Source organism: Anomaloglossus baeobatrachus, chromosome 5 (assembly GCF_048569485.1).
Source record: "Anomaloglossus baeobatrachus isolate aAnoBae1 chromosome 5, aAnoBae1.hap1, whole genome shotgun sequence".
NCBI classification, from domain to species: Eukaryota; Metazoa; Chordata; class Amphibia; order Anura; family Aromobatidae; genus Anomaloglossus; species Anomaloglossus baeobatrachus.
The window spans coordinates 427,866,617-427,891,098 of record NC_134357.1 but is presented as its reverse complement, the minus strand read 5'-3'; the positions used below and the strand labels follow the sequence as shown (position 1 = coordinate 427,891,098).

Here is a 24,482-nt window from a genome sequence, read left to right as displayed (position 1 = left end):
CGCCCCACGGACGACACAGCCGTGCGCCCCACGGACGACACAGCGGGGCGCCCCACGGACGACACAGCGGGGCGCCCCACGGACGACACAGCCGGGCGCCCCACGGACGACACAGCCGGGCGCCCCACGGACGACACAGCGGGGCGCCCCACGGACGACACAGCCGGGCGCCCCACGGACGACACAGCCGGGCGCCCCACGGACGACACAGCCGGGCGCAAGACGGACAAACCGGACTGTGTTACACATGCATTTTTTATGCTCACGTGTGAAGGGGCCTTAATGTTAGGTCTCATGTCTAACATCAGGGTGGGCTCAACTGTTTTCTAGTTCTGAAGACAACGAGTAGTTAAAAGTCACCATGTATTGTAAATGACAAAAAAACAGCTCGAAATACAAAACTTGTACAAAGCCCATAATGCAAAGTATTGACAGAGTAGCCATGTAAAATTGCATCCAAAAATGAAAATGACGTTACACTGGCACAGCCGATGGCAGACAGCATTATTCCTGCCGCAGATAACTCAGGAACACATGTTCTGCTCATCACCAACATTGTGCCATAGATTTCATTTTCTAGTGTTGTATGACGGACCTATGACTTTACGCTTTAATCTTAGGCCACGTGCACACAGTGAGTATTAGGTGAGTTTTTTACCTCAGTATTTGTATGTCAAAACCAGGCGTGGAACAAATCAGAGGAAAGTATAATAGAAACACGGGCACCACTTCTGTATTTTATACCCTTTCCTGGTTTGGGATTCAAATACTGAGGTAAAAAACTCACCAAATACTCAACGTGTGCACGTGGCCTTACAAATACGGAGGTAAAAAAACTCACCAAATACTCAAATGTGTGCACGTGGCCTTAGCACTAGTTACTGGCACCCGGTGTTGATTCTGGGAATTAATAATGGCATACTTCTATTTAATGGCATTATTATTATTTAATTGTATCCTTACGGACATTATAACCGGATCTAATTAAGAACAGTACACTCACTGCACTTATTATAATAGGATATTGTTCTGTACAGTGTTTTGTGAAACAAGTCCAATATTGGAGAATTAGAAACGCATCTGTCTTCTCCCAAAACAGGGCCACGTCTGTCTGAAGGTTGTGAGTGGACACACACGGCACTTCGGGGGGGGGGGGGGGGGGGGCACAAGTAGGGCCCAAAACCGTCTCAAGTAGATGTAGACCCTTTGCACTCAAGATCAATGTGAATCGTGGTCTTTTATTGTGAAGAACTTGTAGGACCGGCACAAGCACAGACGTTTCTGTGAAAAGACTATCATCAGTGTGCGTGCAGAGGGTCTTCAGAAAGTATAGTAGCGTGGCGAGCACCGTAGCTGGGTATGACGCGGTGTCTGCCACGGTCCATGTGGCAATGCCTGGTTCAACCACATCGTAGTGATGTGACAATACACTAGGCCGGTAAATGAAAAGCTGCCCAGCACGTAGGTGGCCATTTCACTGGGCTCCCACAGATTACTGATGCAGCCGCTGAATTATTGTATATTTTTTGTGATCATGGTTCTTTTTTGGGGGGGGGGTTGCTGCATATAGTCTGGTTTCGTGGTTCACATTGTGATACATTTGATCACTTGCGGGCAGGCGGACATTTCTTTAGACCGGTTATCGAGGTTGGCGTTATTACAGGAGAGCATTTCTAGGCTTTTTAGATGCTTTTATCTTGTGTTTGTGTCCTTGGATTGAATAGACGTACTTTTTTGATACATATATTCCGCACATCTTTTTATCGTGCAGTTGCTTGTTCTTTTCCAGTGTGTTCCCTAGATGTGACTGCCACAATCAGGTCACGATGTGTGTACTGATGGACCCGGGACAAGCTGGCATCACAACTGGCATATTACACCCTGATATAATGCACGACATAAGGCTCATCAGCGGACATGAGTGGTGTTACAGATCCGGCGCTCATCTCTCCCAGGAAAACATCAATCACCGGCTACGTGTGCAGGAACTTCCTTGGCGTGTGTCAACCGCTGAGTGACATCTAGTAATGACATCATCTGACCGATATAACACAAGCACACACCGCTGATGTAAGAAAGATCATGGTCCTCAGCGACACCTCCTGTCATCAGAGCGTGTGCAATAGATCAATCCGCAAGTGAGTCAGAGCGGAGTATGACCACATACCACATAGGGGTAGAGACAAGGCCATTTCCTCAATGTTTTTGGCTTTGTCCCAAAATCTATATATTTGCTAAGAATTTAGTTAATTATATTATGGCAGGAAAAATAAAATAATAATGGATGTGGTTTCTTGTATAGAACACAACAGTGGATTCGAAGTATGGGGAGGGCCAAATCTGTAAGGCTGAATGATCTGAATACGATGGATGATGATAAAGCACATCAAGGGGAAAAAAAAAAGATGAGACGGATAATACAGCACATCTAACCTATGGGGGTGCTGTGGGGGGAAGCGGGGGGACTCCTACCACCGTAGAGCATAGAGCAAGTGAATCTGAACCAAGTTATTACATAAAAAGCTCCTATACAGTATGAATGTGACTTACACATAGCTGCATGGCGCTCAGCCATAGAGCACAAGTGCAAACCCCTTCCCCCAATATTGGACAGTCATTTAAAAATTGCCCTTTCTGGAGGTGAAGGTCTGGCCCAAAACTAATGAAATCTGCATACTTTTTATAGCTGATCATGATTAGTGGAGGTCCAGAAGAAAACATTTATGTGGGGGGGGGGGGGTTGTTTCAATTTTTGGAGAAAAAAAACAAAACAAAAAACACAGAAAACATTAAAGGGTTACTTTCATCTTCTAAGATGAATATCGTCAGCAGATTGCTTGTTTTTACAAGGACGCTATCCGACAATACTGATTTATGAAGCTGGGAATAACCCTAAGGATAATATTCCCCAATTCATTAGACTTCATTCTGTCTACATATAATGCCATCATTGTGCACAAATCAAAGTTCAACTACAGTGCCTACATACGTAATAATACCAAACCGCAAATAAATACTGGAGCCACATACTGTATATAGCTCATATGTTACCTATACAATATCCTGGCCTTGTTGTTTGAATGTCATTTCAGGATTTTAGTTTAAGGGGGCAACGTCTGTCCTTGTGGAGAGTAATATACCCAACATGCCAGTGTAAGGAGACTTCTAGGCCATGCAATGCTCCTCTGGGAAATTAAATCTGCAAATTGCCTCTTCAGAGAGGAAGAGGACTTGAACTCTAGTGCCACCTACTAGAAGTAGCAATCTTAACAGTTAATATTGGCTCTAACGAACCCTGCCATATGAATTAGTATAAAAACCAAGCCAGAATCTCTATTGGAAGAGACAATTTGCATATTTCATTTCTCAGAGGAGCATTGAATGGCCTATTAGTCTCCTTACATTGGTATGTCCACAAGGAGACACGTTACCCATTAGACCAGTCAGAGGTCTCTCATACAGCCAAATCAGATCTCCAGCTTTGCACTAAGGAGGGGCAACACCCCAATACATGTGTCTGCAAATCTGATAAAAGCCAAACCAGAATTTCTATTTGAAGACACATGTTGCCCCTCAGCGCAAAGCAAGATATCTGATTTGGCTGTATGAGAGACCTCTGACTGTGGTCTAAAGGCCATGTCTCACTAAGCGACATCGCTTGCGACATCGCTGCTGAGTTACGGATTTTGTGACGGAACAGCGATCTTGCTAGCGATGTTGCTGTGTGCGACATCCAGCAACGACCTGGCCCCTGCTGTGAGGTCGCTGGTCGTTGCTGAATGTCCTGGACCATTTTTTGGTCGTTGCTCTCCCGCTGTGAAGCACATATCGCTGTGTTTGACAGCGAGAGAGCAACGATATGAATGTGCAGAGAGCAGGGAGCCGGCTTCTGCGGACGCTGGTAACCAAGGTACACATCGGGTAACCAAGCAAAGCACTTTACTTGGTAACCCGATATTTACCTTGGTTACCAGCGTCCGAAGCTTCTAGAAGCCGGCTCCCTGCTCCCTGCACACGTAGCCAAGGTACACATCGGGTAACTATAAGCAAAGCGCTTTGCTTAGTAACCCAATGTGTATCATGGTTACCAAACACAGCATTGTTACACAGGTCGCTGGTGGCTGATCTTTGATCGCTGTGGAGATCTGCCTGATTGACAGCTCACCAGCGACCATGTAGCGACGCTGCAGGGATCCCTGCCAGGTCAGATCGCTGGAGGGATCGCTGGAGCGTTGATAAGTGTGACGGTACCTTAATGGGTGATGTCTCTCCTTGTGAAACGTAACATATCAGTGTAAGGAGACTAATAGGCCATACAATGCCCTTCTGTGAAATTAAATATGCAAATTGCCTCTTTAAATTGAGATTCTGGTTTGGCTTTTATCCTAAGTCACATGGCAAAGCTTGTTAAAGGGTCGATGACTCTTAGGATTGCTACTTCCAGTAGGGGGCACTAGAGTTCAAGTGCTCTCTGAGGAGGCACTTTGCATATTCACGATTTAAAAACACTGCAGCCTTAAAATTAAACATTTTATTGCCGCCCCTTCCCAAGGTCAGGGTAAATATTATGAGATGTAGCTACATAATTAACGTGGCAGAAGTTAATATATAAACCCAATTTAATGTGACAATAGTTATAAAAACTGAATCATATAATTACACAGACTTGTCATCACATAACATCCAAAGACATAATTAAAAAACACACACATATGAATAAAGAACAATAGTAATATGTCAAATGAGTCCAGCAAGTAAAGCAGCAAACACATCAATGGCAACAGCAGTAGTAATAATGTGTGCAAAAAGAGAAATCCAGACTATATGCCAACCCCGGGGTAGCAGAGACCCAATACTGCTATGCTACCACCCATTAGGTGCCACATTATAAGCAATGCCTGTATTCACCCAACAGGTCAGACGATGGTCCTGGGTGATGGCACCGGCGTTGCACATACATATTATATATACAGGGTGGTCCAAAAGTAGGTGGACAGTATGTGTAATAGGGTATTCAAACATGGTGTAAAGTGAAACTGACTAAGTTGCCCTTAGCAACCAATCAGATTCCACTTTTCATTCCTCACAGACTATGTGGAAAATGAAAGGTGGAATCTGATTGGTTGCTAAGGGCAACTGAGTCAGTTTCACTTTACACCATGTTTGATAACCCTATTACACATACTGTCCACCTACTTTTGGACCACCCTGTATATTAGAACTGTAGGGCTCAGGCCAAGTGGTGACTCCAGAAATGCCCACGTCATCCGAAACCTTGTGACCTTCTGCCCAACCGGCACATATCAGCCGACTGCAGCAAATACTCGCATGATTGTTTCCCTCCAGACTTTTGTGACTTGAAGAAACACAAAAAAATTATCTCCCAGTGATCCAAAGACCCAGCTAAGCAATGAATGAACCAAGACCTGGCATTGGAAGACCAGCTGAAAAAAAGAAAAGAAAACAAAAAAAACAAACCAAGAACACCATAGCCCAAAGAAGACAGGGAGACATATCTCAGACCTTGGGAGAAGGGAGCATGACCCATAAATAAGGCCCAGAATTTACTCAGAGGTGGCAATTGCTGGAACCAATCACATTTGTTCTTCATGTAAAAAGTGAAACATAACAATAGAATAAAAAATTACAATAAGACCCCCTCCATATGTGGCCAGCTGCAGGACAGAACTGAAGGTCTTCACGAAATATTTCTAAGGGATTCCTATTGTTTTATTGCACGTTTTGCAAGGCAGGTTGTTGGGCATGGTTTATCTGGGCAATATATTTATCTGGACATTGCAAAACCAGTTTATCAGGGTATTATGGGACATTATTTCTGGGCATTACGGACAGCAATAGTTTATTGAAGGAAAAAAGCAGAGGGTACGTACATACAACTGTATACTAATGGGAACTTGGACTCTCACTACTGTATGGAGGCTGATACTCATATCTCAACTATGTAGGGGTCCTATAGCAGGGGGTAGTGCTTTTTGGGTATTTATGTGTTTATGTAAAGGACTCGTAGCAGGCAAAGTGGCTTGTTGGTAGCACCCAGAACATGGGCAAATGCCTTGACTGCCTCCATAAGCTATGCTCTTGTTCTATATATTATTAAATAATGGTGTCACATAGTACCCAAGCAATACCACCGTTGACACCTTGATGAGCTGCAGAAGGTGTTTAGGAGTAGACTCAACAAGATGAAACTGCATCGCCATCGCCTTAATGATGTTCTTTAAAATCTCCAAATGATCTAATAATGAATAAATATAATATTTATTCATTTATATAGCACTATTAATTCCACAGCGCTTTACATACATTGACTACTCTGTCCCCATTGGGGCTCACAATCCAAATTCCCCATCAGTATGTTTTTGGAGTATGGGAGGAAACCGGAGGAAACCCACGCAAACATGGGGAGAACATACAAACCTCTTGCAGATGTTGTCCTTGGTGGGATTTGAACCAAGAACCCCAGCGCTGCAAGGCTGCAGTGCTAACCACTGAGCCACCATACAGTGCTAACCACTGAGCCACCATACAGTGCTAACCACTGAGCCACCATACAGTGCTAACCACTGAGCCACCATACAGTGCTAACCACTGAGCCACCGTGCCACCCTGATGATGTGTAGAATAGTAACTTGCCATCACGGGTACAGTAAATCCCCAGTGCACGTGTGATACGGCCCAATTCCTTATCCACAGCTGCCCAAAAGGAAACCTTCCTGTGACCGCTAAGCCTAGAGGGGGCTCCAGTGTCTCCTGCAGTCCTATTGTATATGCTTATCTAATAGGGGGCACTCCGACTGTGGCAACCTCCCAAAATTAGTAAAAGTGAGACTCATCCAACAGAGAACTACAACCTCTCACACAGATCATGTCACATTGATGTCACATTGCTCCTCAGGGCCCAGATCGGACGTGCATATATGGTAAATATGGCACTGTTACCACCATTAGCGCCAGTCCCAGCACTGGTATACACAGCGTACACTTTAGCGGAGATGCCCCCGGCTGCCGAAAGGTCACAAAGCAGAATTAAATCTAGACTGGCAACGTGACATTTACTCTCAGGAGACTGGGCCAAAAACAGCGGAAACCACAAGAGCCGTAATACTTCCCTACACACATGTAGCAGAGCTGAGGTTGTCAGGGTTGTATCCACACGGCTTCCTAAGGTCACAGAGGTACAATCCCAGACCGCACATTATACGAGCAGACGCTGCGCTACGAGACAAACTCCGCTCAGCTACATCTGAATAATACATGGAGGTTGCTTCTCCAACACTTGTCACGTTAATAATACATGACGCTTCTGTAACATCTTCGTCTGGAGATGTCGGATGCAGTCACGTACGTGGACAGCCAGACAACCTGTGGCTCCATGGTGTCAGCGGGCACTGCCAACCAAAAGCCAGCTACAGGTTGCCCCTGAGTGTTAAAACCAAACCTATAATAAGAATGCAATTAACACCTTAACTGCCAGAGATAAATTAGAAGGCCAGTGAAGTAGTGGAACAGGTGACTGCATAAACATACACTATGACGGAGGTGCAACTACAAGTTTCAGCAGGCCCCGACGAATGGCTGGATAGGTCCTGAATGGTTTCAAGGAGCGATCTAAAGGATAGATCAATCATGCAATTAACTGTGTATAAAATATGAACGCCCGAGTGATTACAAAGCCCATCAAGTATTTAAAGGGGCACATATCGGCCCCATACCCCCCCCGGCCGGGGCACTCAGCTCCCTCCGGGCTCTATAAACTGTGGCGGGGTACTTACAGAGAGCTGGATCTCCCCCAGGCAGAGTGAACTTGGATGGATCAGTAGGGAACAGTCCGGGGTGCCAGCGTCCAGGCAGTCCGCCTCATACTGCTGGATACTAGGGCTGCAGTGGGTGGTTCCCGTGTCTGCTGTAATCCAATACTAGACTCAGTGATGTCACCCATCCACTTACTCAGCCATCCACACAAAAGATCCCTCCTGCATGTACACACTGCTTTGTATTGTCACCGCACTTCATCGCTGCATTTCCAGGAACCTCTCCATTGTGCCTTTTATGATTGGGATTTGGGGATTAAATGGATCCTGTGCAGTTTGTATAGGAAGGGGTGTGCGTGTGGGGGGATCCTGCCATACAACTCCACTAGTGGGTATAATTGTCGCTAGACTGAATTCTGCCACCAGTGCGTACTGTCACACACCAGGAATCAATAGCGTCCCTTTTATGGGAGGTGGCGCCCCATCTACCTTCAGTTAATCACTGCCGCTGATTGTATAGCGCCACCATATTCTGCAGCTCGGTACAAAGGCTTTAAAGCTGATGTCTGCTTTGGGCAACCCATAATGGCTAGAAGGCTCTCCCGTGATCGTAAGATGATCACAAAGTGTATGAAGCCTCAGCAGTCAGCTGGGAAGCCTGGCTGTAAGTAATCAATTTCCCTGCAGCGCCTCCACAGGAGAAATGAGGAATTACACAGTGCTCATTCACATCAACAGGCTGTTTGTGTATCGCAGGACGTGGCAGGTCCTCCAGGATGGGAGACACTCTTTACAGCTCTCCATTCACAAATAGGGCAAACGAAGGTGGGCTTACCAAACTGGACAACCCCTTTTAGACATATCCACGGGGACGTATCGGATGCACACACTTGAATCAGCTTCATAGGAGACCTTCTAATGTGATAGAGGAGAGGAAAGGTGTGTTATACTCAGCAGAGGACCACCTAGAAAAAGCCGGTCCCACCTAGCGGCCCACAATCTGTCAATATACTGTAACACTATACTTCGGCCACGTATCCCCAATCCGGATGGTTCCTGGGGGTTTTAGCACATTTACACCCGGAGAGTAGTGAACCCCCTGAGGTCCACAGAAACTCCTCCATATCATTTCATATGATACCAGCGCGGATTCACAGGGAGACAAATGGTACCAAATGACACCTCGGCACTAGGGCAGTGGGATTAGATGACAATGCCCTATTGTCACAGGAAGGATATTCATTTCATGCCCCTTTAAACAAGTAGTGCTAACCTCTATCCTGTGTATGGGCTGCAGTAAAATGAGTCAGTGTTAATCCACCTGCTTCCCACACCCGCGCCTAAGAGGAAGCAAGTGAGCAGCTACGACAGCTGGGAGATTTCCCCAGGGACGGACAGACGACTTATCAGTAACCTAAGCTATGAAAGAAAAGAGATCACATTCTACCAAGCAAAAGGTTAGGCACAACAGAGCGCCATGCCTAGAGACGATTCTGGGGCTGAAACATCAGCGACATATTATACCCAAAATATTAATTTGTCTAGGATTTATAAAACAAACCGGCTGCTTTTTCCCCCCAAAAAAACAGTGCCACACTCGTCCACAGGTTGTGCCTGGTACTGCAGCACAGTGACCATTCAAAATAATGAGCTCCAATACCAGGCCCAATCCATGCACAGGGGTGGCACAGTCTTTGGAGGAAGGCGGCAAGGTTATCTACACCTCAATAACCTCACATCCCAGGTTTATGTTCATTTCTTCAATACACGATATAAGATTTTCATGATAACAGCTTGAGGTCACTGATTGGAGACATACCGTATATGCAGAAAAGCTCATAAAGATGTATCCATCTCATCACTGACTGATTGCTACAATTATGTTGTCTACAGTCTCTAGACAATGCTCTGAGATAAATATATGAGTGTAGCAAATCTCTCCCTTGTCCGTATAGTTGGTACAGTGAATAATTACAGGTGAAAAGAATCAGGTGTGGGGTCCTCAGAGGATTGTCTACACTGTGCGCAATAGTAGCAGTGTTTCCAGAGAAGATGGAACTGATGTCTTCTGGAGTAATAGCAACAGCTGCAGGCTTATGCTGGGCAGTGTTGAGCAGTCAGCAGATGGAGCTGTGTTAACGGCTAAAGTTTGTTATTTTATGCCGTTCCTCTAGACCAGGGGTCTCAAATACATGCTCCTCAGGCCTCATGTGGCCTGCAGGAAGCATAGATTACTTGAGAATCGTGGCCCGGTCCAGCACTACATTTCAGTTGAATTGAATTGTATTGCCAGCGCCGAGCAAAGATAAGCTCTCTATACCGCTATGCCAATGCCAGCCGCCGGGCCAATCAGAGGCCAGCAGCTGACAGCATACGCTAATGTCAGCTGCTGGTCAACTGAAATAAAGTGCTGAAAGAGGCGGCCACAATTGTCAAGGGGCCTATGGTGACTGCAGGCCACATGTGCAGAAAAGAGGACACAGAAGGAACGAAGGACATGTGAGAAGAACCTTTTTTATTTTTTTATGTATATGTGAAGGATAGGACAACAGGGGACATTACTACAAGATGGGTGCTAGGATGGGGTCATTACTACAAAAGGACAAAATTGGGCATAACTACAAGATGAGGGCCAGAATGGGGCATATTACTACAAGAAGGGGAACAAAATGGGGCACATTGCTACAAAATGGGGACCAGGATGGGGCACATTACTAGAAGATGAGGACCAGGATGGGGATATTACTACAAAAATGAGGACTAGGATGGGCACATTACTACAAGGAGACCAGAATTACTACAAGATGCATTGTTACCCAATAGTATTATGTTCCCACACAGCCCCCAATTCAGAAAGATGTCCTCCCACAGCCTCCATGCACAATGATGACCCATCACACAGCCCTTACACAGTATTACACCGACAAGCAAAAGATTACCATGTTTTGAACTCCATATCTCCCCATCCACTACAGCTTTGAGCACGAGACTACCTTTATTTCTAAACAGTCATCTTGGCTATCTCATACATGACTTGCAACTATATTAGCATATGATAATTATGCAGATCCTTAAGGTCACTGCATTGTTACCGTTTTGCTCCTAAAATCTAAAATTTCAATTTTTATTATTTTATTAGTATTTGCTAAGTCTTCTTTGGCTTTCAACGCTGCCTGAATCCTTCTGGGCATGCTCTCGATCAGATTCAAGCATGTCTCGACTGAAATCTGATCCCAGGTCTGTTCTGAACGTTCCCAATGTTGTTGCATACTGATCGACTCACTTGGACATGTGGGTAGAGATGAAGAAAAATCTGTATACAAGTGTTGGATTGGGTTGAGGTCTAAGGACTATGGGGACCAATCCAGCACCTCTACTTCAATGTCACTTAACCATTTCTTCCCCAAGCTCGACATATGCTTCAGGTTGTTATCCTGCTGGAACACCATGTCGTCCTTTTCATACCCATAGTACTCGAGTGTACAAAGTAACTAGTCTTGTAGGATACTCACATACACAGTATATCACAAAAGTGAATACAACCCTCACATTTTTGTAAATATTTTAATATATCTTTTCATGGGACAACACTGAAGATATGATACTTTGATACAATGTAAAGTAGTCAGTGCTGCGTATGGTGTGAGCATGATAGGCTGATCCCTCACCCCTTTAACCTCTGCAGCAATGCTGGCAGCACTCATACATCTATATTGAAAAGACAACTTCTGAATATGATGCTGAGCACGTGTACTCAACTTCTTTGGTCGACCATGACGTGCCCTGTTCTGAGTGGAACCTGTCTTGTTAAACCACTGTATGGTCTTGGCTACCATGCTGCAGCTCAGTTTCAGGGTGTTGGCAACCTTCTTATAGCCCAAGACATCTTTATGTAGAACATCAATTCTTGTTTTCAAATTCTCAAAGAATTATTTGCCAAGAGGGGCCATGTTGATCTTCCAGGGACCAGCAAGCGAGTGTGTGAGTGATAACACCAAATGTAACACTCCTGCTCCCCTTTCACACCTGAGACCTACTCATACTAATGAGTTCAATGACACCGGGGAGGGAAAATGGCTAATTGGGCAGAATTTAGCCATTTTCACTTAGGGGTGTACACCTTTTTTGGTGCCATTAGTTTAGACATTAATGGATTTGTTTTGAGTTATTTAGAGTGTACACCAAAATTTACTGTTATACAAGCTGTACACTGGCTACGCTACATTGTATCAAAGTGTCATATCTTCAGTGTTGTCCTCTGAAAAGACAAAAAATATTTACAAAAATGTGAGGGGTGTACTCACTTTTGTGATATACTGTAGCTCAGCTTTGAGACCGCCATCGATCCTGGTCAAATATCCAACACTTTTAGCTGTGAAACAACCCCATATCCTCAGGCTTCCTATGCTGAATTTCACAGTTTCAATTTCTCGATCTGTTAGCCCTTTTTTCACTTGTTTCCTTTAGACCCTTTTGCACCCATCAGAGCCCAGTCTATTGACTTTCATCTCCTCCCTCCAAATCACCAGTTTCAGATATTCTACTGTCCACATTTCGCAGTTCTGTGAAAACTCTAGCTTGACTCTTCTTATGATGACATTGAAGTTGAAGCTTCTTTGCATTTTTTCAGGCCACCATTCCATACTTGTGTAACGTGCCTAACATGGTATTTTACCAGAACGTCCACTTCTTGGCTTTTGAATGGACTTCAAAATGGACAGACTTCATTTCGAATTCTTCCAACAATCAAGGCACGCACATCATGCAGTTTGGCAATTTTCTTGTCCGAGAGATCGCTATCAATGAGCTGGAGGATGCAGTTTTTCTTTTCTCGGCAAATCATCTTCATGGCTGCTCCTCAATTCGAACCAGTGACCTTTCTCTTGGAAATCAACCTAATAAAATTACTGAGCTATGAGGGAATGTGAAAACAGGTTGTAATTTGTAGTATACAGGATAAAAAAGATTTTTTCAATCACAGGAGCAAAACCGTAACAGTGCAATGACATGATAAGAACCTGCATAAATAATCATATGCTAAATAGTTGCAAGTCAAGTGTATGGGATAGCCAAGATGATGGTCTAAAAAATGAAGGTAGTCTCACGCTCAAAACTGTAGTGGATGGTGAGATATGGAGCCTGAAAGGCAAACGTTCAAAACATTGTTACCTTTATGCTCGTCATTGTATGTTCCCACACAGCACGATATCCCAACACAGCTGGCTTACTCAGTATTATGTCCCATACAGTCACCAATTTAGGATGACTGTGCACTGAGGCAGGTGTAGTAGCGTTATCGCGCCTGCTGCGCTCTCCGACAAATAGGTGCAACGATGAAAGAGGCAGCCGTTACCTCCCTGTGCCATCATGGTTTTCACTGGTATCCAAATCCTGAGGATAAAAAGTGAGATTGAGGACAACGGCATGGTGCGAGATCCCAATGCTTGAAGCAGTTTAGCTGTCCTAGTCCACAGGCCGCATTTTGCCCACGTCTGCTCTAGACTGCACTCCATTTAGTTTGTGTCAGTTCCCTACTGTATTCCTCTAGATTATTAATGTTGTAGATCAGGGGTCTCAAACACGCAACCCATGTGGTAGAGTGGCAGTTACCAGCCGGGCCGGCATTGGGGCTTTAAATGTGCCTGGTGTCATCCCAGCCGTGTCACAAAACAACAGGTGCTGAATGATGTCATGAACCAGGCCTGACACTGCCTGTATCCACCATAGAGGACCTCCATGCAATAGGGCGACTAGTCACACAGCAGGAGGCAAGTACTATGGGGGGCATTATACTGTAAATAGAGGAGCTGTCAGGGGGGCCATCGCATGGCGGTTGGTCTTTGTGGCTGTCATACTGTTCATAGGGTGGCCGTGGGGAAATTCTGTACTTAGGGGGCTATATGGCAATCATATTGTATATGGAGGAAAAATGGGGCCATCATACAGTAGACACTACGAAGTAGCAGCTACACAGAGCCAACTTTGGCCACGCGACCTATGTAGCCCCAGCCTAAACCTAATGCAGCCCGCATCCTTACTAGATTTTCTAAGTGGCCCTGGACCTTATTTTGGTTTGAGACACCTAATGTAGATAATGGCTGCTGAGTGCAGAATAATTTTGTTGAAAGCTGAAATCTGGAACAATTATAAGAGTACAATAAAGGCGAATGATGATGGTAATAGATATATTATAGGGACAATATTATGGATGCTCAGCGTTAGGGTCCTTTTATACCAGCAGATATATTGCCTCCAATACATGATATCGGAAGTTGATTGGTGCTTTTTAAATAACATTTCCATGTTGCAGATATGGGAAAGGAGTCAAAACCCCTTTACAATATTATGGGCAGCACAGCTTTGATGGATGATCTACCGATCAGCGATGATTATTAGTTCAGCCCAAAAGATGCAATCAGTAATAACTGAGTAAATATTGCAGATTACTCATGCCCTAAACTTGCTTAAGCAGAGCAATGATCTGGAGAAATCACTAGGGAAGCCATAGAATCCAATGGAAAATTGACAAGTGACTAAATAGTCTGTGGGACAAAATTTCCCTCCTGCAGATGGTCAGCGTAATGAAACACATAGGTGATATCTTGGAGACACTTGGCAGCCGTCAGGCATAATGACTCTTCCCTGGGATGTTGTGCAGATCAGCAGAGCCTCTATTTATATCTCCTAGTGCGCACTCAGGCTCATTTTTCAGCGTGTCACTTGTATTTACAGTGCCTGGATCTGGACAGGATCTTCAGAGACCACGTTCAGAGCACCAGACTCCACCAGGATTAAAGAGGCTGCATACATAAGGGACTGAAAAACCTACATTGAAAAATGGCTTCCACTCTGAAAGGTGGAGGGGCTTGTGAGAGATGAATGGGATTGGGGGCGGGGTTACTATAAAAAATGTCCAGAATGGAGCACCAGGCTAGAAATCCCGTCAACTCAGATTACATTTCATTTTGTGGGGTCATGGGCATTACCAGACGGCTCAAACAGATTTAGGTCAACGATACGTGATCCATTACCAGGATGTCAAGGACTGAGCAGTTATGTCTTCTCCTCTTCCCACGATCGCATCCAAGATTTCTCCTGTGCCTCCCCCATACTCTGGAATGCTCTCCACAACATCAGACTCTCGCCTACCTTGACAAGCTTCAAAAGGAACCTGAAGACCCATCTCTCCTGACAAGCCTACAACCTGCTGTAACCCTCAGTCTGATACAGCGCCGCACAATCAGCCCTACCCTCACCTACTGTATCCTCACCTATCCCTTGTAGACTGTGAGCCCTCGCGGGCAGGGACCTCTATCCTCCTGTACCTGTCTGTGTTTTGTATTGTTTATGATTATTGTACTTGCCCCTATTATGTATACCCCTTTCACATGTAAAGCACCATGGAATAATTGTCGCTATGGTAATAATAAATAATAATTATGTATCCGAAGGATAGGTCATCAATAGACGATGAATGGCGGGCCACAAACAACACCTGTGCCATACAGCTGTGATCTGTATCGCCACCACTTGTTTAGTGTATAAAGCGCAGTACTTGGCAGCAGCCAATTAATGTATGGCACTGCTGTATTCTGCCTGGTACATTGTTTATAGCCAGCCTCTGTTAGCACAGACTAGAGCTGATCGGTGGGGGTGCCAGGTATCAGACCACCACCAATTACATATTGCTGACTTATTCTTTTTCACAAGTAATCAATTATTCAGTTCTGGATAAGCCCTTTAATATGTAAAGCTGGAGTAAAAAAAAGGGGTTGTCTGCTTTGAACAACCTACTTGTTTGGATGCTCCCTGATCACACTTTCCCCTTGCTGGGAACCCCAGCGATCAGTAGGGATTTGTAGAGAAACCTGGCCATCACAGGAGAAAGTGAGCATAGCACAGAGCCCGCTCCAAGTAACAGGCTCTGTACGTAATGCAAGACAGGGTGATTCGTCCAAAGCGACAGACAATCGTTCACCATCACCCATCAAGACAGGATGAGCTATCAAAAGCGAGAGACCCGGTCACCATCACCCATCAAGACAGGATGAGCTGTGAAAAGCGAGAGACCCGGTCATTATCACCCATCAAGACCGGATGAGCTGTCAAAAGCGAGAGACCCGGTCACCATCACCCATCAAGACCGGATGAGCTGTCAAAAGCGAGAGACCCGGTCACCATCCCCCATCAAGACAGGATGAGCTGTCAAAAGCGAGAGACCCGGTCACCATCACCCATCAAGACAGGATGAGCTGTGAAAAGCGAGAGACCCGGTCATTATCACCCATCAAGACAGGATGAGCTGTCAAAAGCGAGAGACCCGGTCATTATCACCCATCAAGACCGGATGAGCTGTCAAAAGCGAGAGAGCCGGTCACCATCACCCATCAAGACCGGATGAGCTGTCAAAAGCGAGAGACCCGGTCACCATCACCCATCAAGACAGGATGAGCTGTCAAAAGCGAGAGACCCGGTCATTATCACCCATCAAGACAGGATGAGCTGTCAAAAGCGAGAGACCCGGTCACCATCACCCATCAAGACAGGATGAGCTGTCAAAAGCGAGAGACCCGGTCATTATCACCCATCAAGACAGGATGAGCTGTCAAAAGCGAGAGACCCGGTCACCATCACCCATCAAGACAGGATGAGCTGTCAAAAGCGAGAGACCCGGTCATTATCACCCATCAAGACAGGATGAGCTGTCAAAAGCGAGAGACCCGGTCATTATCACCCATCAAGACCGGATGAGCTGTCAAAAGCGAGAGAGCCGGTCACCATCACCCATCAAGACCGGATGAGCTGTCAAAAGCGAGAGACCCGGTCACCATCACCCATCAAGACAGGATGAGCTGTCAAAAGCGAGAGACCCGGTCATTATCACCCATCAAGACAGGATGAGCTGTCAAAAGCGAGAGACCCGGTCACCATCACCCATCAAGACAGGATGAGCTGTCAAAAGCGAGAGACCCGGTCATTATCACCCATCAAGACAGGATGAGCTGTCAAAAGCGAGAGACCCGGTCACCATCACCCATCAAGACAGGATGAGCTGTGAAAAGCGAGAGACCCGGTCATTATCACCCATCAAGACAGGATGAGCTGTCAAAAGCGAGAGACCCGGTCATTATCACCCATCAAGACCGGATGAGCTGTCAAAAGCGAGAGAGCCGGTCACCATCACCCATCAAGACCGGATGAGCTGTCAAAAGCGAGAGACCCGGTCACCATCACCCATCAAGACAGGATGAGCTGTCAAAAGCGAGAGACCCGGTCATTATCACCCATCAAGACAGGATGAGCTGTCAAAAGCGAGAGACCCGGTCACCATCACCCATCAAGACAGGATGAGCTGTCAAAAGCGAGAGACCCGGTCATTATCACCCATCAAGACAGGATGAGCTGTCAAAAGCGAGAGACCCGGTCACCATCACCCATCAAGACAGGATGAGCTGTCAAAAGCGAGAGACCCGGTCATTATCACCCATCAAGACAGGATGAGCTGTCAAAAGCGAGAGACCCGGTCATTATCACCCATCAAGACAGAAGGATCCTTGGTTTAAATCCAGATCTAGGATGTAAACACCTGAACTGACCCAGCTGTTAAAACGGACACAAAAATCCATAAAGTGCCATTAAGGCCACCAGTGGTCCTAAGGGTATATGAAGGGTCAAATTCTCTTAGTTTGGTAGGGTGATAAAAGTTGTCTTTTTTATTCCTTTATGATACATCTAAAAAGACAAAATCCACATTTGGCCAATCCTCTGTTTTACTTCCCCAAGTCTATGGAAGTATGATGGGTGGTGGATCCCTCCTGATGTTTCAGTGATCATACTTACCACTATTGGGCTACAACTACTATCATTATGTGGAGGCTCAGTCTTTAATTACATCAGGTTTGCTGGCAAACTACAGACAAAATTGCAAAACCCATTGAAAACCAGTGGGGTCCATCGGATACCCTTGGCATGAGAACGGTGTAAACTTGGCTCCTGTCAGCAGTGAGAAAACAAGTCTATAGTCCCGAGTTCCTCTTGTCATATCATGCATCATTTCTGTAATTCCCATTAAAAGCTCTGCTGCATCCGAAGCCTATGCCAATACTGAGAGGACCATTGATCCCACTATCTCTCAGGCCGGGGAAGCAGAAAAATGGTTTGATAATTGTATTGACTTTCTCAAGCTGAGATATTGAATGTGGTGCTAAGCGGCAGAAAGTCCCACGACTGACTTATGTGCATTAAGCTGTATTACTTTCCATTCACAATTTGCAAGATTACAAAGAAGTGATTACTTTAATAAATGTTCCAGTCAGACTAGAGTTAAAGGGTTTGTCCAGTTTTATAAAAACATAGCCGCTTTTTATTTAAAGGGAATCGGTTACCAGGTTTTTGATACCTCATCTGAGAGCAGCATGAGCTAGGGGCTGAGACCCTGATTCCAGCAATGTGTCACTTGATGGTCTGCATGCTATCATTGTGATACAATACAGTTTCATCTGCAGCAGATCTTCCAAAATGCTGAGCTCTGTATAACCCCTCCCACACCACCCGATTGGCAGCTGTGTATACTGTGCATCAGTGGTGGGGGCGGAGTTATACAGAGTGGTTGATTAGGAGGCACAAGACAACTAGTGCGGTAGTGGTAATCTGCTGATAAAACACGAATTTTAAAGAAAAAAAAAATACACATAGCCCAGTAAGAGAATCATCGCTAGAATTAGGATCCCAACCCCAACATCATGCTACTCTCAGTTTACATAGCAACAACCTGCTGACAGAGTCCCTTTAAGCAGCACCACACCTGCTAACGGGGCTATATCTGGTATAGTAGAAAAGCTTAATAAAAGCATGTGACCGAGATGCAGTTCCATACACAACCTTTGAAGAAGTGTGGCACTGTTTTTAGAATAAAAGCAGTCTTATTTTTTGCAATCGCTTGCATGTCCTTTAGGTAAGACATAATGCACAGCACAGTGGCTCAGTGGTTAGCACTGTAGTCTTGCAGCGCTGGGGTCCTGGGTTCAAATCCCACCAAGGACACCATCTGCAAGGAGTTTGTATGTTCTCCCCGTGTTTGCGTGGGTTTCCTCCGGGTTCTCTGGTTTCCTCCCACACTCCAAAGACATACAGATAGGGACTTTAGATTGTGAGCCCCAATGGGGACAGTGCTGCCAATGTATGTAAAGCGCTGTGGAATTAATAGCGCTATATAAATGAATAAAATTATTATTATTACCCTCATGCGAGTCCTGAAAGATTTTTCATTGTAGCCCTTCCCATAGAGGGTTGCCTTAAGGTTTTTAAAGAGGATTTGAACATCTATCTTTTATCAATATAGTCCATGAATGTGACCTTGTCTGAAGGCTCATTATTCTGGGGCCCTGCAGGGCTACAAAGTCAGTTTCAGGACACTAGATTATTAGGAAAAAAAAGATCCCTGGTGATCCCTACTTTTGAGATGTGACTGTGCTTGTACACCTCTAGTGATCTCCAAAAGGAACCCTCCAGTATCAAACCCCCGGTGAACATGTGGATATATTGATAGATGCAATCAATTTGTCTAAGGTACATTGTGCATAGTGTGCGAGTGCCTTAGCTCATTACGAGGCCAAATACAAAGTATGAAGACAAAGTCCTCTAAATGCAAGTTCTCACTAAAACCAAAAAAGGTTTTTTCCATGAAAGTCATTTTAGACAAAAGCTTCCAGTCTGGTATCTAGGGATCCATGCGGCTTTTAATTAGGAATTAAACTCTTCTATTTATAGAAAGCGGATGGAAGCTTTTTTAGATTAGCTGCACATTAGTGGTCACTGCCTGGAACATTGTGCTGGTACTGTTTGACTTCAGGTTGGGTTGCAATAAAAGACTAGATACACGATATGGACAAAAATATTGGGATACATCTCAATTGCTGATTTCAGGTTTCCCAATTATTCCCCTTCTCAAAGATATATAATCCAGACCCTTGCCGTGTCGTCTGCCTTTACTTACATTTGTGAAAGAATGGGTTGTTCTTAAGATCTCACTGATACCAGTGCAGTTCTGTAATAGGAGCAACCATTGTAACAAGTCAGTTCATGAGATTTCTTCACGCCTAAATATTCCACCATACACTGTAAAGGCCGCTTTACACGCTACGACATCGCTCAAGCGATCTCGTTGGGGGTCACGGAATTTGTGACGCACATCCAGCTGCTTTAGCGATGTCGTTGCGTGTGACACCTATGAGCGATTTTGAATTGTCGCAAAAACATTCAAAAATCGCTAAAAATCGGTGACACGCCCCCCTATTCCCAATTATCGTTGCTGCTGCGTGTACGATGTAGTTCGTCGTTCCTGGGGCAGCACACATCGATATGTGTGACACCGCAGGAACGAGGAACCTCACCTTACCTGCGGCTGCCAGCAATGAGGAAGGAAGGAGGTGGGCGGGATGTTACGTCCCGCTCATCTCCGCCCCTCCGCTTCTATTGGCCGGCCGCTGTGTGACGTCGCTGTGACGCCGAACGAACCTCCTCTTAGAAAGGAGGCGGTTCGCCGGTCACAGCGACGTCGCTAGCCAGGTAAGTAGTGTGACAGGTCTGAGCGATGTTGTGCACCACGGGCAGCGATTTGGCCATGTCGCACAACCAATGGGGGCGGGTACGCACGCTAGCAATATCGGTAACGATATTGCAGCGTGTAAAGCGGCCTTAAGAGATGTTACTGGAAGTGGAACAAAAAACGCAGCCACTCAGCCATGGAGTGGAGACCACGTAATGGTACAGGGTGGGCTCACTGAGTGCTGAGGAACAGAGGGCAGAGAAGTCACCAACCCCATAACTGCAGAGTCCAAACCTCTTCTGAAATTAACATGAACACCAAGATTGATCGCTGACAGCTTCATGACATGGGTTTCCATGGCTGAGCAGCTGCATGTTAGCCTTACATCCCTAAGCACAATGCCACGTGCCGGATGGAGTGGTGTAAGGCGGCCACACCTCGAATCTGAAGCACAGGAAATGTGTCCTGTACAGTGAAGGATCACACTGCTCTGTTTAGCGTCTGACAGTTCAGTTTTTGGTTTGCCGATTGCCAGGAGAACGTTACCTGCCTGACTGCATTGTGCCACCAGTAAAGTTTAATGGAGGAGGGATAATACTATAGGATGTTTATCAGCGGTTGGTCCAGGCCTCTTAGTTCCAGTGGAGTGAAATCTTAATATTTAAGCGTATCAAGATATTTTGGCAACTGTGGCTTCCAACTTTGTGGGAACAGTTTGGGAAAGGCTCTTTTCTGTTCCCCAGGACTGGTGCCAGTGCAAGGTCCATAAAAACATGGTTGGGCGAGTTTGATGTGGAAGATTATAACTGACCACACACAGTCCTGATCTCAACCCCATCCTACACCATTGGGATGAACTAAAATGGAGATGGTGAGCCTGACACTTTTCTCCCAACTTTACATGATACTACCAGGATGCAGTGGGGTGGGTCATCCCGTTATCTGAATCAATGCCAGGATTTGGGGACAGCAAAAAGATTAGAAGATACACCATAGCTTCTGCAAGACCGTGCATGAGGATGGCTCTATTTTCATTTTGTCTTAAGACATTTACTACTTTGTGTAAGTTTTATAAAACAGAAATCTCCTTCCTTACCTTTCCTCTTGGCTTGAGATATCCTGAGATTAGCGGCCCAAGATGACAACCTTAGAAGAGAAAATCTGTGTTAATCTGTAGGGTGCTGTTTATGCTACATGTATCATATTAGGATTATATACAGCAATAATAGGTACTTCGTAGTTTACGACATTTGTGCTCAATTTATTTAGGGTGACCAGTAGAGGAATGGATAAGTCATCCTGAAGAAAGACTTCATAAGGAGCCTCATATAGTTACAGACAATCAAAGCAGACTACCCAAATTGCATCAGATAATTTGAAGGTCCTGAATGAGTCGTCAGCCATTAGATGATATGTTAATAACGGTGACTGTATGCTGGTGCTATGATGCCAGAGGGGGGGCCCCAAGTACCAGCTGATATACTGTAGATTCTCTTCCAATGAAACGGGGCCATATGAGACCGGAATGAGGGAGAAAAACAAGTACTGGATCTTCTTGTACCATTAGGGAAGGAGTGATTATATAGTGATAGGAGGTGTGCCGCATATTGAGGGAGTGATGATTCTTGTGTATTAGGTTTTACACTAATATTCCATGTTGTGGATTTTGTCCATAACTCCAGCCAGGGGTGGAGCAGTGCTCCCTGTGAGGTCACTAAGGTAGGAGGGGACCTGGATTGCCCAGGTTGATAACCCTACTTCGGCCATTTTCCAGTGTTCTTCTGCTCGGGGGCCTGGTTGGGAAAGACCTGTGAGGGAGTTCCTGGAAACCTGGTCTACAGCGCCCCCCTGTGGCCAGACGCAACAAGGTAACTGCTGGAACTGTGTATGCCTGTTTGTAACCCATGCTTTGATTGTAACTGTACTCTGACATATGTATATTCTGTAGATTCCCTATTGTATATATTGTAGTTCTAGTGTGCTTTAGGCTGATTAAATTATATAATTAATCTTGGGCTGTTCTGTTATCTCGATCTTGAATCCCACGTCTGTGTGTTCGGCTAATAGTTACCGTAAATCGGTTGGTGGCAGCGAATTGTGCCAAGGATTATTGTGGGGAGGCCAGTGAGATTCGGGGAGATTTTATATATTCCGCCCGCGGAGGTCGGGGGAATATATACCTTACTCTCACCGGGGACCCTTCAATAATCGGCATAAGTAGGATAGCGGCCTCCTTGCTTATGGTCGGGCAATTCCATAATTGGCCTGACTATAAGAGGGGCGCTAGAGAGCGCGTCACGTGCTCTGTCTGTCGGTCGGGAGGTATAAAGGAGGGGTGACCCCCACTTGTTACCCCCCGATTGTGACGTACTGGTAGCCAGCGCGGGGGATTTCTGAGTGACCCCCCCCGGTGGTTTGTGACATGTATCATATTAGGATTATATACAGCAATAATAGGTACTTCGTAGTTTACGACATTTGTGCTCAATTTATTTAGGGTGACCAGTAGAGGAATGGATAAGTCATCCTGAAGAAAGACTTCATAAGGAGCCTCATATAGTTACAGACAATCAAAGCAGACTACCCAAATTGCATCAGATAATTTGAAGGTCCTGAATGAGTCGTCAGCCATTAGATGATATGTTAATAACGGTGACTGTATGCTGGTGCTATGATGCCAGAGGGGGGGCCCCAAGTACCAGCTGATATACTGTAGATTCTCTTCCAATGAAACGGGGCCATATGAGACCGGAATGAGGGAGAAAAACAAGTACTGGATCTTCTTGTACCATTAGGGAAGGAGTGATTATATAGTGATAGGAGGTGTGCCGCATATTGAGGGAGTGATGATTCTTGTGTATTAGGTTTTACACTAACTCACGGGTAGGAATGTCTTTTGGAAAACCGGTAAATGGTTGACAATCAGAAAGTAATTTCCTTATTGAGGTTCTACTAGAAGACAAAAGTGTCCTTCAGCTGGGACACCCATTTTGTTCCTCGGCTGGCACCCCGAGCGATTAGCTCTAATCTGTGGGGAAACCTGGCAGTAAGTGTTCAATTTCCCTGCAGCGCCAGCCCAGGGGAAAGTGAAGCATTACACATGACCCACTCAAATCAATGAGTTGTGTCAGAAATGCGGGACAGGAGAGGTCCTCCAGAGCGAGAGACACTCTTTGTAAACACCCTGGCCAAGTGATGAGGATCCCCAGCAGAAGACCCCCTTTATTTACTCAAAACCTCAAGGGCTCTGTGATATGAGGTAGTGAAGGGGTTCTGGAGGCCCTTAGATAAAGGAGTCCCTCTACTGGCTTCTCTTAGGTCCCTCTTGCCAAGCACAATTTAGGGCACTGTCTATTTAAGAGAACCTCACCTCATACTGCAAACTCCCATGACCACAGGGGACCTTGTGCAATCATCCGTGATGATCTGCTGTTAGCTGTGGAATTGCAATTGAATCTCTCCGTGAAGCACCAGGGATCAGGCTCAACAGGCCATTTTCTTCTGAACAGTAAAACAGATGATCTGAAGAATGCCGACTGTTTAATACATCCACAAAACACACACTCGAACATAAGTAGCTGAATGCACAGATGAGTCACAGCTCCGAAGCCACCTCCGCGATCTGAGCCAAATGGAGGGGATTGCACTCATAATAGTATTATTAAATAACGGCAGCTTGTGGTGGAACCTGCTCAGGAAGAAAGTACTGAGGAGTAACATATGCACACATTGTCGCTCCCAGCACAGTGCTGAACAGGTGCACAAAAATCTGCTATACTCAAAATCCTTAGCAGCAATCACACTCAACTGGTTATCTACCCCAGTATAAGAAAACATGCGAGAAGTCCTCTCGTGTCATATACATGACCCTGCCGCTTAATGATCTCTATGTATGAGCGACTATGACAGGATTGCCCATGAGGACAACAGGTGGCATAGACAGGAGCTGCACTAGATCTAGTATCAGAGGTCAGGACCCATGACATCTATGATCTTACTGTATTTTCCATGGCGTCATTTCATATAGGATTGGTTCCTCTATAAAACTATAACCCCTTCCATCCCTGCTTTAATAAAGAATATTTGTTTTTGCAGACTTTAAGGGACCCTGTAAAAATGGCCTAATCTGCATGTTCAATGTCTCACCATCCACTAAAGTTGGC

The 24,482-nt window shown here is 45.3% G+C and overlaps 1 protein-coding gene across 3 annotated transcripts in view; it reads right to left on the bottom strand.

The window, feature by feature from the left end:
• The window catches only part of PKIG (cAMP-dependent protein kinase inhibitor gamma), a 125,146-nt gene that overhangs the window by 45,925 nt on the left and 54,739 nt on the right, over positions 1–24,482 (bottom strand). The window contains exon 2 of one of the 3 annotated variants that reach the window (XM_075347753.1): positions 21,416–21,465. The exons of 1 other annotated variant lie outside the window; for it this stretch is intronic. The gene's annotated coding sequence lies outside the window, so the exon portion shown is untranslated. Of the gene's footprint in view, positions 1–7,793; positions 7,933–21,415; positions 21,466–24,482 lie in introns of those variants that run through there. One more of the 3 variants, XM_075347752.1, reaches the window with a different exon arrangement.